This window comes from Protopterus annectens, chromosome 4.part0 (assembly GCF_019279795.1).
Source record: "Protopterus annectens isolate FY-2018-M chromosome 4.part0, PAN1.0, whole genome shotgun sequence".
NCBI classification, from domain to species: Eukaryota; Metazoa; Chordata; order Ceratodontiformes; family Protopteridae; genus Protopterus; species Protopterus annectens.
This window is the reverse complement of record NC_056733.1, coordinates 1315423892-1315436646: the sequence shown is the minus strand read 5'-3', so window position 1 is coordinate 1315436646 and position 12755 is coordinate 1315423892.

Genomic DNA, 12755 nt, shown 5'->3' with positions numbered 1-12755 from the left:
ACCATCGCAGTCAGCCAGAGATATTTCAAATTGTGACATACTTGTTGCACCCCACTCCCCCATGTAGTGACTCTGGATGTGTCCAAGCAAGGCAAGGAGCAGTTATGCAGTGTAAATGTGCAGACTATCCCCCCATCCAAGGTAGACACAAGTACTACAATGGCTTTTCATCAGTCCTAGATTTTGCAGAATGTTCTGGTTTCTGTCATATTTTTATACTGTTGATTTATGCTTATTATTATTCAGAATGTGCCTATTGCTCTGTGTTTAAGTTGCAGTGCTTTAATAACCATCTGATAAGCTTGTCTGAGATAGTAAGATGTAAGTAAGTTTTAATAAGCATACTGTTAAAGAACTGCCAACATTGAAAGCCTTTCTGTTGTTGCCATGCAGAGAATACTTACATAACTAGATAATATATAAGCCTTGGGTATTGAAATGCATATGACAGCATTTGTAATAAAGGACAGGATTACATTATTTTAAGAGCTCATTACAGGCTTTACCTGCAAACTAAACATAATGCCAATCTATCATGTGCGGTCCATATCCTGTGCAATAATCCTTTAAGCAATGTATGTTGAGCTTGTTTACTGTTTGCTTTTCATTTTTTACTTTGATCATGTTTTCCCCATGAAACAAGTAGATAGCTGTTGTCAGGCAGCAGGTCTTTTTTTGGATAAGAAAAATTTTTACAAGTGGGGGTATCACAGAGATTGCTACTTTCAACATGTTACTCAGTACTTTAATAGAGCTGAATATAAATTATCATTAAAACTGGAGTACAAGGAGAAGTGGTTTGAGTTGAGTGCTGCTTGTTTTTCCTTATACTTGATTTTGACTAGCATTCCAGTAATGTATTTAAAAAGTAATGTATTTTTTCATGCCTCACAACCTTTTTGTTTCCATCTAGATATTAAGTAAGCTGTCATGCAGCCAATGGACTGAAATATGTTTTTTCTTCTACATTTCATTTTGTCTTGATTGGACTCTCATAATGATGGTTTGGCACCCAGGGCAGAGTATTTAATTAAAGTTACAGTTTTTGTGGTTTTGAGCATAGCTCCTCCCCTTTCTAGTTGGCCACACCCATTCCCATTGACCCCACCCATTGAGCTGTCTCCTGCAGCCCCCCTTTGATTTGAAGTCACCAGCCGCTATCTGACTTCTGGTTCCCATGCTACCCCTGCCCGGCTAGAAGCTGCCAGGATTTAGAACATATGTGTCAATAATACAGATATATAGAGCTTTTGCTAAGCTTCTGGAAGTCATAAAACAATTGTAAACCTCCGCCCTTCCAGAGTAGCAATTATTTAACCCCAAACACAATACAGAAAGCTTCCTACTACAGACCTTTTTTTCCTCTGGCTGCATTGAGAACTGTAAGATACAATCTTTACTGCCTAAATTAAGTAATTTAATTTCTTACTATTTTTCAAAGTTAGCTAGACTGAGATTAACCTCTTATCTTCCAGTATGCCCTGTTAAAATATATATATTTAATCAGTTACAATACAGTCAGGACTCACTGCTGGTACATTTTCAACACAAACATCTTTGCAAATGAGTTTCTTATGCAAATGACATGTAATTCTTTACAAAATTCCAGCTAGCTGTGCTGGCATATGTTACACATCCACTGCCCTACTTCTCCTGGCATAGCTGGCAATACCTCACATTGTCACAGCCACATAATCAGTCTGTTGTGGAGGGGGAGGCTACACATAGCTATATGTGAAAAACTCATGATGGTTCATAACTGCATTTGCTTACATCAGCAGTTTGATAGAATACCTTTCCTCACTACAGGAACTCAGTGGAATAAATGTTAAAAATACTCGGAATTCTTGTAAGTCATACTGGCATGAGATGATCAGTCTTTCTTTTGAGTTTACATGCACACACACTCACACACACACACACACACACACACACACACACACACACACACACAAACAGTTGCAGGGTAATAGCAATGTTCAGAACAGAGGATTATGATCGGGTCTCTAATTGTAACCGTATTATTATGTGTTTCAGATGTGTATGCCAAGAAATTCATCTCAAGATGAGGGCCAAAGGGCCTAGATAGCTATAAATTCTCACAGACTGCAGAGGAAAACCCTGAGCATATCTAAACAAGCCTACCTTGGTTTGTGATTTACTGTGGAGTTGACTGGTAAGAGAAGTTTTATTTGAATTCATATTTTCTTTGTTATCACTGTTTTTCACTGTTTGTAGGTAGGAAGGGATAGCTTGTTAACAAGATTTACTTTGAATCATATTTATTGTTTTACCTTTAATTTCACTGTTGGTTGTTAGAAAGGGATAGGTTATAGACAGGCAAGCTCTAGCCACCCCAAGGGGCCTAAACAGCTATTATTTCACACAGACTACAGAGAGAAAAATCCTGAGCATATCTAAGCAATCTTTTCTTGGTTTCTGATTTATTGAGCTTTACTGTTAAAAAGAATTGCAACCACAAGCGATAGTGAGCAGAAGCTTCTGCTCACCTTCACTCACAACGTAAAGGAATTACAGCTTTTTTCTTGTTTGCAGAACTTGTATGGTCAGAACAACTTTACTGTACTTAATTTTTAGTATTTAGCTGTATATTGTTTGTATGTTTTTTTATCATAAAAGTTAATTTAAGTTCTCTTTGAATTCTGTGGTTACTGATTTTGATTATTCTTGTTGTTTACAATATTTTAATTGTTTGAAGCTGAATATAGATTCCTTACATTGAGTATGCAATTAATGATTTGCTAATGCACAAATATCCTGTACAGTGTAATAAATGCTATGCATATTTAAAGGTAACAGCTGATAACACTAGTGATCTGTGTTCCTTGTGTCAAAAGTTGGATGATTTGGTTACCATTGTCAGAAGTAAATCTAGACTTAATGATAAATGCACTTGTGCAATTGACATAGCTTGAAGAATAGTTGTTTCATATATTACTGACTGGACTAGTGAGATAAACAATGTTAGACAAAGAACAAATGGAACACATTTAGGAAATGATGCATTTATTGTCTGAAAGAATAAATGGAACACATTTAGGAAATGATGCATGTATTGCCTGCAAAGATCATTTAACCCCTATGAAACAAGGCAATCCTCCTGACAACTTTGGAATTCTGGATGCAAGTGTTCAGCAATCTGAGGATCTGGTTTGTTTAGAAAGAAACAAAAAAGAAAGAAAGGAAGAAATTCACAACAAATAAGGAAGAAATAAACTGATTAATGTCAGTAAAGTAAAGAGAATATGCGCTAAAAAGGACACTGCTTTGTTACATAACTCACAGATTACAGGGAATTATAATATTTTTCAATCAGAAAATCTTAAGTCTACAGAAAATGGCATCATTTTTCCAAAAGAGAAGGTAGAAAAAAAGAGGCAGGGGACAGGTGATCAAAACTGAATGTGGAAGGATTAAAGAACATTACTTTAAGAAAAAAGAAGAGAAAGACAGTTGTTGACTACATGTCTCAAGCTGTGACTTTACAATGCCAATTGGATGAGAATTTAATGCACAATGGAAATAGTGGGATTAATAAGACTAATGGTGATGAAGATCTATCCTTTGTAACAATTCATAGACCAGATATTACTGTATTAGAAGCTGACGATTCTTCTGTGCTGTTCAGCAATGACATTCTTGTAATTGGAGATTGTTATTACAGGAATTGATACTTATATTTGCAGAGAAGATAATGAACATTGAATAGTGTTAAGCTTGCCAGGAGCAAAAATAGAAGATGTGAGACAAACCTTGGAATGCCTTAATGTAAGGAAGTGCGGATCTGTTTTTATTCATGTCAGTATAAATGATGATATCTGCAAAAGATTCTCTGACTGTTATTAGGGAACTGACTGCCCTCTTAGATAGTATAGCTTGTACTGGTGTAAGGACATATTTTTCACAAATCACATATGGAAAGGATAGTCAGGTAACAGTGAATGAAAAGAATTTTGGGGTAAATATCTACATGGAAAAAATGTCTTGTTTTAAAAAAATGGAAATGTGTAGAGCATCCAAGCTTAGTTTTGGGCACACATGTTCAGACAGGATGGCGTGCATTTGTCAAAATCAGGGAAGAGAATTTTTTGCAGCAAATATTTTGCAATATTTGACAAACCCTAGGCAGGATTTTTGCCAGGGTGAAAATTTAACAGATCACCGATAGCAACATTTGTTGTATCTCTGATGGTTGTTAATGCTAGGAACATTAATAATAAAGTTTTTTATTGAAAAATTTGCTATGTTCCCACAGGATTGATATTGTTATTTGTGAAACATGTTTAAATAACAATGACTGGAAACCAGTTCTGTCATGATATAAATGCTTTTACTGTGACACACATTCTAACAAAAAAATCAGGTGGAGGTGTTATGATAGGGATTAAAGATAGCTATCAGACCTGTGATTACTACATATTCAGTGATAACACCAATACTATAGACTGTGTAACTGTGACAGTAAAGACAACCCTGGAACATAATAATTGTTGGAGTGTGTAGAACACCAACATCAAGTGCTAATGACCTAGAGGAATTCATATATTTCTTGCATGAAACACAGGAGGGAGGAATAATATTAGCTGTGGACTTAAAACAGACTGGAATAATGTTGATTCAACAATGTTGGTGGCACTCATCTAGTCTGGATGTAATAGATGAGCCTTTGATTATATACAAGCACATCAGGATTGAAGCTTAACAACTTTAACTTAGATAAACTTATATACAAACTAGCTATTACATTCATACATGCTCACTCTCTGGCTGCCCTCTCAAAATGGCACTGAAGCTAGCATGTGCCTGCTATTTATATGCAAATTCAGTCCTTGAAATGCTTCTTAAAGATACAGCACACACACATTCTGTTCTGTATCCTCTCTCTTTGAGAAATAGGCCATGCAATATTAACAACATCAGTTGTCATGCAATAAATACAAATACATCTTTGTCATGCAATTATACAGAACTAGATACAAATATACAGTTATGTCCTGGTCACTATGTATTTCACACTAGGTCTGTAAATACAACCAAATCATGTGACATAAAATTTAGAATTAGATTTAACAACTGTGACTGTCTCTACTGAATGTTCAACCTTATGGACATCAGGAACATCATCAAGAATGGAAGTAGAAGTTAAGACACGTTCTGCAACAGGAACATTGTCTGGATTTCTCTGAGATCTAGAGTCTGTATCACAGGAACAATGCTGCGATATTGATTCTAGTACAGGAAGAAGATGTCTGTAATTTCTCCTGTACTCCACATACTCAGATTCTATGAAGTAGGACCTCTGCTCGGTACATATACCTGTTACTTAAAAAATCCAGTCAAAACCTTTTACCATTTGTATCCATGTCTCACCTTCATTCAATGTATGAAGAAATCTGCTTGATTTATCATAACTGGACTTTTGGGAAGAACACTTCCTGAATAATCAGGCTCTAATGTTTCTGTTGTTTTTAGCTTTTGGCCTCAATAAACTGGAACTAATAGGCAGTGTTGTTCTGGTTTGCCTGGATAGTAGTCTCTGAGCAGGCAAGCCAAGTATATTATCATGGCGTATGTTTCTGAGATTAAGTAAATTGAAAAAGACATCAGTATTGTCACACTTTGACCTTTCAAGTAATTTCTTTGTACTCTGTACTGCATGTTCAGCTAGTCCATTTGACTGTGGATATTCTGAACTACCAGTAACATGTACAAAGTCCCATTCTTTTGGAAACTTCTGAAACAACTGACTAGTAAATTGAGTACCATTGTCAGAAACAACTTTGTGTGGACTACCATGGATGGAGAAATGGTGTTTCAACTTAGTGATAACAGCAGTATACGTTAGATTAGGTAGTAAATCAAACACCCAAAACTGAGAACCAAAAAGCAAGCACAAAGGCACAGTCCACAAATATATCATATAACAAATCAATTCAGGAAAAATGTTCACATTTATTCCACAACTAAGCGCTTTCATCTGCTTGCAACACAAGACTTCATCAGAGTTCAATTACATACTCTAACAAATTACTTAAATAGTATCATTTAAAAAAATATGTGTTCCCACCCAACCAATACAAAGTCAAACACTAAATAAATACACTCCCTGCTAAGATTATTAAACTTAAAAACATTATATAGCCATGTGTTACATAATTGCTCTAAAAGAACCCTAAAAATCAGCATATAAGGATTTAACCTTGAGAATACTACTTATGGAGACATGCTCATTAATTCCTGGGAATACAGTGACATTAAGTTTTAGCTGCCACTATAGCTCACATATATCCACTAATTCTTCCCAGGGTCCCCCGCTTTTGTCTTTCTGCACCTTCTCTAATATGAAAAACTTAAATGTATGTTCAGCATTATCTATACAACTGACCGGTAGAGGGGGTGATTCATGTAGCTGTATGCCAGCAATGCACATATTCCATAATGGCAAAACTATTAGGCACTTTAGGGAAAAAATATATTAACATATTTTGGACATCAAAAATCAAAATTTTAATAATGCTTTATATAAACATATTTTAGATTCCTGGAATTGTTTGACCGGCTTGTGTTTTGAGTATTAGGAAGATTTAACGAAACATAATACCCAACTAATAGAACAATGTACAGTAGAAGCAACTGAATTTGATAACACTCTTAAAACTGATCTGGCTTTTGACTGTCATCAATGCAATATAAGCAGATCTTTGTAAATATGGAGAAAATAGTTGGCAACACATCTTGTAGATCAAGATCTTGCACTGAGGAAGGGGTGTTTAAGCTGAAAGCTTTGCTTTTTATGAATACATTTTATATTATGTTGTTCCAGTTGTTTTTCTCTGTGATTTGGTTATCTACAAACTGTTACTTTACCAACATTCTTGTTATTACTGCTGCCAATAGACACACCCAGCACAAGAAACTTTTTGAAATGGCTGTACTTTGACTCTAAGTCATGAAATAGTTCCACTTTGCACACAAATAAACTCTTCAGAATACATGCACAGTAACAAATAACCACACAGTGTAAGCACTTCTACACACTTTGAGATACTTCCAATAACTGTAGTTATGCCCTGAACACAATACGAAGTAGTAGTAGTTATGCTAAAACACAGTACTTTTCCAAAAAAACATGCAGTTGCCTTGCTTTATTTATGCTTAATGTGCCCTTTTTGCCCCTATTATATTCGTTTTTCTCGTTTAATCTCTTTTCATGCCCACTGTACATTTCTTGTGCTTGTTTTACTTTAAACATGCCTGTTTTGCTTTAAACATGCTCACTTTGCTTTAAACATGCCAGTTTTGCAATTTTTTAGGTAATTCCAAACACCGTATGTGCTTTTCTGAAAATAGTTTTATCAAATATCTTAATTTTAAACATTTCTTTTAATTAATAAACCTTTTGTACCTGTCAATTGTTTAATAATGTGATTTGTGCCCTTGTAATGCTCTGTTTTATCTTTTTTTATAAAATAAACTGTCTGTGCAAGTTTTCATTACCTTTGGTTCTTTTCTGACCCTTTTTCATGCTTGTTTCTCTTAGCTTCCCTTCACTGTTAACGCTGCACCTCGTAGTTCTGAATATCAGTCTCTAGAATCCCGGTTCTGACACCATGTCGCTCGTCTAGTCAGAATATAGAAGACTCTGTGGATTCTGTTCAAGCAGCTTTATTATGAACAAACACAGGATTGGGGCTTAATGACTTTAACTTAGATAAACATACATACAAACTAGCTATTACATTCATACATGCTCACTCTCTGGCAGTAAGACCTGATCATAGCTCTTTATAGTGCATGCAGTTTTATTTGCTTCATGTGCTACTAGTTGCAAAATACACATAAAAAGTATGAAAGCTTTTACCAGCTTTGAAAGCTAGTAAAGTACTTAGTGAGTTCTGCTGCACAGACAGCACATAAATATAATTAAAGAGAAAAGGCAGGGGCAGCTTTTAAATACTGCTCTAAATAACTTTTTTTACAGAGTGATGTCTGTAAAGTTCCATGGACAGAATATGAAGCAAGATATGCAGGGACAGTTCATAGTGAAGGAACGTCCCTTGGGAGACTCCCAACCATAACAGTGTTTAGAGGATGTGTAACAATTGTCACACACCTCTGAAAGTGTTGTTAAAGACAGATCTTGGGCTACAGTATCTCTTTTTTGTTTTTTTCTGATTTTGAAGAGTAATAACAGAGCTCAATGAACTGCAAAAACATTTAGTGAGCAACTATACAAATTACTGCAAAAAACAGATTAGCTTGGCACCTACATGTAACACATCCGTTTCACCACAGAAAAGCAGACCTAATCAGATATCATTCAGCAGCGTTTACTCCAGCACATCATAGGGGAGCCTTTAACTCTGGAATTGAAATCAGGCATGGATCTGCTGCCTTATAAAAATATGTGGAAGGTTACCCTCTAGAATAGTAGTAGTACTGTTAGTCAGTAGTTACTCGCTTATGTCAAGAATATAGTTCACCTTTTTTGAATGCAGCATATCTCACTGCTTTGCTGCAGTGGGTACCTCTTGTCATAAATAAACCTGAATCCAGAAGCTGCCAAACAGGTAGCAGTATGACTTCTCTGCACTTTAGTCTCCTAATACCGCACATAAACACATTCCAAGAAAAATCGCTAAGGGCAGTGTAACCTTATTTTTGTTCTCAGGACATCATTCTTTATTTTTTTGAAGTATCCATGTGCCATCATTGTATGTACCTCAGTTTGTTTTAACTTATTTTATCTTATCTTATTTTGGTTTATTAATCCCTATGATAAACTGCGGTGGTGGTGCTGCGGTAGCGTTGTCACCTCACAATAAGACGTTGTCCTGTTCGATTCTCAGCTGGAGCGTCTTCTGTGTGGAGACATGCATGAATGGGCATACCTTCATTGAAGGTTGTGCATCAGGGCCGGCAACTCGGCACGTAAAAATCTGCTGCCAATCATTAGCGGACCAGAGTTCCACTGGAGTGACCCCTAACCGGGAAAAGCCGAAAGACACAACAACAACAAAAAAATCCCTATGATAAACATCAAGCCTTCTCCTCAGCTGTCATACTGGCACAATTGCTCCTCTCAGGGGCAAGACCATACAGGCTTGTTCATTCATTCACCTGGGAGATGAGAGTTAAGCACTAACAGTTGTAGTCTGCTGTGGTAGTAAGAGATTCTTTGTTATCCTTCATTAGGAGTTGATCATGGTTAGTGATGAACTACAGGGTGCAAGCACAATCCAGTCCAAGGAAAGGGAGCTAACTGTGGCTTCTTCTTCAAGGTGAGAGAGCTAGCAATTAGCACTGTGGTCCTAGCTCCCATAAGCCAGCTTCTCCACCACCCAAGGTTCTAGTTGAACCCAGTTTGTCTAGTACAAAATCAAGGATTTATCCCTCTGTAATAAAATTCTGTATGAACAACTACTTTGTATCAGGCATAATAAGGGTTAAACTATCTTGTGTGCAAAGAAAGAATTTCTAAAAGAACTGTTTGATCTGCTTAAACAGGCTGACCATGAAAGAATGTGCAGATGTTAACCTGCAGTCCGGGAAAGAACAGAACTTGTAATTATCTTATGACCCTTGCATATTTCTGTCTTAACTGAAACTCAGTGTCTGATAAACATCTTGTTGAGTATGTGTGTGTACATGCAGAAGTGGCTATAAAAACCCCTGCAGTTTGTACAGAAGTTAGACTGCTGACATTCCACCATCAATGTGGCAGGTCTCCATGCATGTAAATAAAGCTTTTATTTGCTTATCGAAGTCGCTGCGTTTCTTCTGGCGAATATTGGAGAAATAAGTGTTTTTCTTTTAACATTTTCTGGCGCCCAACGTGGGGCCACCTCTTCACACAAGAGGGACTGAAAACCTGTACAGGAAGGGAGAATGAATCACGGACTCCCTGATAAGTGAAAGACCTCTGACAAAATCTTGTCGTAAGTAGAGGCCAGTCGCTCTTGATTCAATCCGCGAGACGGTGACGAACGAAAGGGCGGAAGACTCACAGCAAGGTAAGCTTTCCCTTTTTTCAATAACGGATAGGGAAAAAAGGAAGGGACTAGTCATACGGGACAATTGTTTGTTAAAAAGGGACTATCTTTAAGTAAAAAATTCTAAAGATAGCTAGAGATCTCAGGATAAAGGAATACTTTCTCTTTTAAATAAGGGAAATGGGAACAGGAAATAGTTGCTGTTCAACAGAAAAAACTGAAGTTAATGAAGATGAACAACATATGTTTAAATTACATCCAAAAAATCTAAAATATTTAGACAAATGGAAGACAGAGTATCAGTTTTCAGGAAAATTAGATAAGTACCAATGTCAGAGGTTGGTAAGGGACCTGCGCAGAGATGCAGGCAGTAGAGTAAAAGACCAAAAGAAGGTGGGTTTTCCACAGGCACAAAAATGGCTTGAGGAGGCAAATAAAATATATCTTAGTAAAAATGTGGCTACAAAGGATGATTCAAGTGCAAAATCCACATTTTTTGTTAACAAAGAAGATGACGAAACCACCATACCTACTCGTCGTAATCCTTCAGCCCCGCCCTACCTCGTGGAAGGAGCAGGGGGGAGGGGCAGTTGATCCGCCACAATACCAGGAAACTGAAAAAGATAAGGTCCCCTCCATCAATTATCCTCCGATACCACCCGTAACACTGCAAAAAACCCCTGGCACTTCTAGGGAACTGCGAAACCGAAAGGTAGGGGGAGATGACTAGAAAATAAAGGATAAATCGGTACCAAATAGTGAGGGCAAATACCCTTTGATTCAAGTAGCAAATCCACATGTGGGTATGGATGGACAGGGTCCCACAATCCTGGTTTACCGCCCATGGACCAAAGAAGACATTAGAAAAGCCGTAGAAGGAATCCCCCATCCAAAAGACAACATTAAGAAATTCGCCGATGACATGCACGGTATGCAAATAAGTTATAAACTTAATAGTATTGAATTTGAACAGGTACTCCGACAGATTTTAGGTCCTGACTGGCACCTTATCTGTGGAAATTGGAAACCTCTTATGGAGGACGGGGAGCCTCTTGGTCATGATACTGTGGAATTTTTGAGGCAACTTAAAACGTTACTTGAGCGGGTCACAGAAAAATGGAAGGCACGTGCAGACTGGACACACATTAATCTATGTGTACAGTCTGATGATGAGAAAGTAGATCATTACTTACAGTGTTTAACCATTATTTTTAATGACCATAGTGGCATAGAAGTGCCCACTAATCAGGAGGCAGACTCATCATATGAACAACAGTTAAAGAATGCCTTTTTGAAAGGGTGTAGATCTCTGTTTAGTAATTTTATTACTAAACATATGATAGACTAAAGAACAGCACATTTACAACCACTGTTAGAATATGCTAGGCATGCGGAGAAGTATATAGCGGATAAAAAAAAGAAACAAGCACAGACCCCCATGATTAATTCGGATGGCACGATTATGTTGCTGCAAGGTCAACCTAATAGGGGCAGAGGAAGGGGCAGAGGCAGGGGGCGAGGAAATGTAGGACACTGAGGATTACGAGGGAAGGGTAAAGAGGGGGGAATGTTTTAAGTGTGGCAAGAAAGGACATTTTGCAAGAGATTGTCGTAGCTCGGGACAACCGGGTGCTTCACAAGCACCGGCGCAGTCCTCAGCATGACTATATGACAGTGAGGAAGAGTGGCCGGGGCCACCGGATGAAATTATGGAAGGTTATGAGGAGGAGAATGAAGAGACCAAAGGGGAATGTGCAGGATGGGAACATGAGCAAAGCAGTTTTTCTGCTGATGGAGAATATCAAGTTGTCAACTTGACAGCATTAGCGTCAACTATGCAACTGGAGGTGCAACCTGTGATTAGTTTGAAGGTTGAAGGACAAGAAGTAGAATTCTTGTGTGATTCAGGAGCAACTAGGACCTTGCTAAAACATACTGCTGTGCCATCTGATGCAGCCACGAGTGATTATGTATTAGTAAAAGCGGCAAATGGACGGATTTATAAAGAACCGCTGTCTCGACCGCTGTGGTTCACAGACCCTCAAACAAACCAGACCATTAGGTTTTGTGTAATTATTTCACATATTTGCCCTGTTAATTTGTTAGGAAGGGACCTAATGCATGTTTTTGGTATAGCAGCAGTCCCCACAGCCCATGGTATACAGGCCAAGCGAGTACAACTTGAAGCTGCATTTTTGCAAGAAGGACAGGGAGATTTACATTACTGGTACAGTAATGATTTGGTCTCTACAGGTCCTCAAAGCGTAAAAAATGACTTACTAAATTTGGCTTTAAGTAAGTATGGTCATCAACAACCAGTGAAGGCAGAACAGTTGCACTGTACAATGTACTATAGAAAATTGATAGGTCCTGATACAGCATATGAAACACTGTTTTTTAAATATAAAATCACGAAGATTGTTTTAAAGCAACTGTACTGGGATAAATTAGGAAACTCTGCAGCCACATGCAGTCTCACGAAAGATATGCTGGCACTTTTTAGGAGTAATCTTACACCGCATGTATCTGTAATGAAAGAGGAAGAACAGGCTTGGGTCTCTGTAGGTAAAAAGGTAACGGAATGGAGTACCTTGTCGGAAGAACAGTTACAAAGCAGGGGGGGTTCAGGTACAAAAGTTGAATTGGGTTATGCAGGCTAGACCTACAGTACTTTTGAGGGAAGATAGGGTGTTGCCCAGCTGACTTTTCATGCTGAGTCTGCAAGAAGAAAATGATTTGCGG